A 5,704-nucleotide genomic window follows, 5' to 3' on the forward strand; every position below is an offset into this window, starting at 1 on the left:
CACAGGACCTGGGTTAGGCTGCACATTTCCTGACATCAGCAACATCAACATAATAATACATTTCAACATGCGTGTATAATAAAAATGCTTCTTGATTTTCTTAGAGTCACTGCTCATAGTGATTGACCAAGAGCTGTTTGATGGGATAAAACAGTTACTTAGGAGAAGAAGGCTTAGGAGATGTTTAAAGTTTTTGTGTTCTGAAACCAGGCTCATGCCAAACATCCAGCACCCTTGGTTGCCGACATAGTTCTGTGCACAGTCAGTAACCTTTGAGCGTGATGACATGTAACGTGTATAAAACATGGTGTTACAGTCACTCAAAGGGGTCTCCTGGTTAACTTCATACTCTGAGAATGTTGACAGACAGAGCAAAACTAGGAGGGCATGAATAACACTTGCCATGATGGAGTTGGCCCAGGTGTAGAGCTGGGTGGATGGAGGTAGGCCTCAGGCTGCAGGGCTGGATGGGTGGAGGTAGGCCTCAGGCTGCAGGGCTGGGTGGATGGAGGTAGGCCTCAGGCTGCAGGGCTGGGTGGATGGAGGTAGGCCTCAGGCTGCAGGGCTGGGTGGATGGAGGTAGGCCTCAGGCTGCAGGGCTGGGTGGATGGAGGTAGGCCTCAGGCTGCAGGGCTGGGTGGATGGAGGTAGGCCTCAGGCTGCAGGGCTGGGTGGATGGAGGTAGGCCTCAGGCTGCAGGGCTGGGTGGATGGAGGTAGGCCTCAGGCTGCAGGGCTGGGTGGATGGAGGTAGGCCTCCGGCTGAAGGGCTGGGTGGATGGAGGTAGGCCTCAGGCTGCAGGGCTGGGTGGATGGAGGTAGGCCTCTGGCTGCAGGGCTGGGTGGATGGAGATAGACCTCAGGCTGCTGTACTGCTGCAGTTCTAGGCTGAAAACTAGCCACACTGCAGCAGCTCCCAAAGTCTGGGAGCAGAGCTGGGTCGATGGAGGTAGATCTTAGGCTGCAGGGCTGGGTGGGTGGAGGTAGGCCTCTGGCTCCTATACTGCTGCAGTTCTAGGCTGAAAACTAACCACACTGCAGCAGCTCCCAAAGTCTGTGAACAGGCAGAGGAGGCTATCTATGGTAGCCCATAGTAGAGGCCAGTCCTAGGTACTGACTAGCTTCAGCCCCATGGAGTAGTCAGACAGATCCCATGTCTGACTACTCCATGGGGCTGAAGCTAGTCAGTACATCATGTCATCATGTCATCATGTCATCTCTCTCTCTGTCATCATGTCATCATGTCATCTCTCTCTCTCTCATCATGTCATCATGTCCTCTCTCTCTCTCTCTCTCTGTCATCATGTCATCTCTCTGTCATCATGTCATCATGTCATCTCTCTCTCTGTCATCATGTCATCTCTCTCTCTCTCATCATGTCATCATGTCATCTCTCTCTCTCTCATCATGTCATCATGTCATCTCTCTCTCTCTCATCATGTCATCATGTCATCTCAATTTCAATTTCACAAGCTTTATTGGCATGACTGTCATTACAATATTGCCAAAGCATTACAAAAATGGTAAAATAAACATACAATATAAATAAATAAACAGATAATATAATAATACAGATGATACTAATAAACAAACAGTGTAGATATCATTTAGCAGGTAAAACTCAACAGTAGCAGCAGCAGCTGCTCATATAGAGGAGCTCATGTTGAGCAGCTCTTCTCTCTTTTTGTGACAGGCACAAACATATTTTGCTGCTTCTAGAGCAGTGGCTCTTTGTTCTCCTAACAAATGACAGAATTTGTCCTGGTCTGAGAGTTGGGTGAAGTTGGGTGTTGTTAGTGTGATGTTAGTGTATGTCTGTGTCCTGATGTGTGTGTATGCGTCCACAGTGCAGCAGGAAGTGCTGCTCTGTCTCCACCTGTCTATGTGGACAGAGCTGACAGAGGCGCTCGTCTCTGGGCAGCCAGGTCTGTCTGTGGCGGCCGCTCTCTAAAGCCAGGCTGTGGCCGCTGAGTCTGTACATAGTCAAGGTTTTCCTCAGTCTGGGGTCAGTTACTGAACTCAAGTAATCTGCCATGGAGTATTCTTTGTTTAGGGCCAAATAGCATTGCAGTTTGCTTTGGGATTTGGTTGTACATGTCCAATAGTTGATGTAATTGTCTTTTTGTTTTTCTATAATTTGGTGGGGCCGGATTGTGTGAGGGTGGTCTTGGTGCTCGGTGCTGGTGGAGCTGAGCCTGTGGACCAGCTGGCTGAGGGGACTCCTGTCTTTGCTCTCCTCTTGGCACTGCAGGGCTTTATAGTGGTAGGAGTTGGGGTCGCTGGCTTTGAGGTGTTGATAGAATAGTCTTTTTTGGATCCGAATTAAAAGGGGAAATTGGCCTAATTCAGCTCTGCATCCGTTATTGGGGGTGTTCCTATGGACTTTGAGGATGTTTTTGCAAATCTCGGTATGCAGGCTTTCGATCGGGTGTTTGTCCCATTTTTCAAAGTCTTGGGTTACAAGAGGACCCCACACCTCACTACCATATAGTATAATAGGTTCAATTACCGATTTAAATATTTTCATCCAGACTCTAACAGGGATATCAATACATGAGGATTTTTTAATGGACCAGAAAGCTCTTCTGCCCTTGTCTCGCAGATCGTTAATGGCCAGATTGAAATTTCCTGTGGCTGTAATGTTTAATCCCAGGTATGTGTAGTTGTGTGTGTGTTGTATGTCTGTAGAGTCCAGGAGGAACCTGTGTTGGTCTTTCTGACACTTGGGTCGTTTCTGGAAGACCATGACTCTGGTTTTGTCCAGGTTAATGGTCAGGGCCCAGGTCTGACAGAACTTTTGCAGATGATCTAATTGCTTTTGTAAAGCCTCCTTAGATGGAGCGAGCAGGATTAGATCATCTGCAAAGAGTAGACACTTGACTTCAGTGTCAGAGAGGGTGAGACCAGGGATGTCTGACTCTACCAGGGATTTGGCCAAATCATCAATATAAATATTGTGGGGCTGAGACTGCAGCCCTGCTTCACCCCTCTACTTTGGGGGAAGAAGTCGGTTTCCATGATTCCAATTTTTACAGCGCATTGATTATTTATGTACATTGTCTTGATTATATCATAGGTTTTTCCCCCAATACCTTTTTCTAGTAGTTTCAGAAACAGACCATGATGCCAAATTGAGTCGAATGCTTTCTTGAAATCTACAAAACAAGAGAAGATTTTGTTTTTGTTGTGGTGGACGTGTTTCTGGATGAGGGTGTGGAGGGTGTAGATGTGGTCAGTGGTTCTGTGTTGTGGAGTGAATCCAATCTGACTCTTGCTCAGGACATTATGTTCACTGAGGAAGTTTTGCAGACGGCTGTTTAAGATGCTGCAGAACAACTTCCCCAGGTTGCTGCTGACACATATGCCTCTGTAGTTGTTGGGCTCATACTTGTCTCCACTTTTATGGATTGGAGTGATAATCCCTTGGCCCCAGGTGTCTGGAAAATGACCGATGTTCAAGATGATATTAAATAATTTCAGTATGGCAGTCTTGATTTTATGGCTGCCGAACCGAAGCATTTCATTTAAGATGCGATCCGGTCCACTTGCCTTCCTTGGCTGCAGGGCCTGGATCTTGGTCAGTAGCTCCTCTTCACTAATTTCATGATCTAATGGGTTTTGGTTGTCTTTAACGACTGATTCAAGAGTTTCTAATTTGTTTAGCAGATTATTTTGGGCTGAATTCGGAGTGATTGTACTGTATAGATTTTCAAAGTGTTTTTTCCAAATTTCACCATTTTGAATTGCCAATTCTTCTTTGTGTGATTTGTTGAATGAATGCCATTTTTTCCAAAAATTATTTGAATCAATGGATTCTTCAATTTCTTCGAGGAGTTGCTGTTCGTGTTGCTTCTTTTTAGTGCTTAGTGTTTTTCTGTATAATTTCAATGATTCACAATAACGAAGGCGGAGCTCATGATTGTCAGGTTGCCGGTGTTTTTCATTGGATAATTTACGGAGTGTTTTTCTCAGACACCTGCAGTCAGAGTCAAACCACTTTTCATGAGTAGATTTGTTTGAACTGTGATGATGAGGTTTGCTAAGATTGGACAGAAGTGCTGTTTTGTCAAATATGTCATTGATATCCCCAACAGCCTGATTGAGGCCATCTTTATTGTGTATTGTGTATAAGGTGGAGAGAAAATGGTCCAACTTCATTTGGATAGTTGGGTGCCCGATGGCTCTCTGGTAGTCATCTTTGCTATGACTTGTCCACCTATAAGGCTGTTTGGATGGGTTGAGTCTGCTGGGCTCTGCTACATGGGGGTCTGTTGGGCTCTTCCTAATGTACAGGGTGATTTTGCTGTGATCTGATAGGGGCGTTAGGGGGCTGACGGTGAATGCTCTTAGATAGGAGGGGTCTAGGTCTGTAATACTATAGTCTACTGTGCTGTTGCCAAGAGGAGAGCTGTATGTGTAGAGACCAAAGGAGTCCCCTCGAAGCCGACCGTTGACTATGTACAGACCCAGCGTGCGACACATCTGCAGCAGTTGATGCCCATTTCTGTTGACTGTTTTGTCTAGATTGTTTCTGTGCTGATGTGGAGGAGGGGGGATGTTGATCTGGCCAGGTATGTGTTTGTCCCCATGTGTATTTATTAAGTCAGGTTCTGTGCCTGTTCTGGCGTTGAGATCACCACAGATCAGCACGTTTCCCTGTGTCTGGTAATAGTTGATTTCGTCTTCCAGAATGGTAAAGGTGTTTTCGTTGTAGTAAGGGGACTCTGATGGGGGGATATAGGCTGTGCACAGGAATAGGTCTTTGTCTGTGGAGACAGCCTCTTTTTTTATTTTGAACCAAATTGAAAAATTTCCTTTTTTGATTAACTCTATTGAATGAGTGAGGTTTGCCTTGTACCAGATCAACATCCCCCCTGAATCTCTGCCTTGGCTTACATTCTTAAGTTTCGTGGATGGAAAAACCACTTCTCTATACCCCAGAGGACAACCAGTGGGCATGTCTCCTCTATTCCAAGTTTCCTGCAACACAATGATATCAGATTGTTCTATTTCTCTATTAAAGTCTGGGGTCCTGCTCTTAAGGCCAAAAGCCCAGCTGCGTTCGGTGAGAGAACATGTGCATTCAGTAGTCAAACAGTCCTAGCTTTAAAATCTTCCATACTTGGGAGATAATCCAATTTAAGATGACTCTGTAATTTATACCAGGACGAGGGTGCGAATGCTCTGAAGGCACTTTCCCCAAAGACAGTCCGTGTACGAGGAATAGTATACATTATCAATCTATCGTGCCTGAGACGACAGCTTCTGGTGTTGACTTTAGGAACCAAGAGAGAACACAAATAAGGAGGCAAGTCACACAGGACGGCCTTATAAAGAAAACAATACCAGTGTTCCCATCTACGATTATACAGAGAAGGCCAGCCAACACTCTCATAAAGACTACAGTGATGAGTACGAAAACCTAAATCTGTTACAAATCTTAATGCTGCATGATACACCGAATCCAGCATTTTCAGAGAGGAGAGATTTGCATGCATGTATAAGATATCACCATAGTCAAGTATTGATACAAAAGTTGCCTGAATCAGTCTTTTTCTCGCATTAAAGGAGAAACAACTTTTGTTTCTATAATAGAAACCAAGTTTGACCCTGAGTTTCTTTGTAAGACACTCAATATGATATTTAAAAGACAGATTTTCATCCAAGTAAAATCCCAAGTACTTGTAGACTGAAACTCGTTCAAT

This window comes from Trachurus trachurus (assembly GCF_905171665.1).
Source record: "Trachurus trachurus genome assembly, contig: scaffold_164_arrow_ctg1, whole genome shotgun sequence".
Lineage (NCBI taxonomy): Eukaryota > Metazoa > Chordata > Actinopteri > Carangiformes > Carangidae > Trachurus > Trachurus trachurus.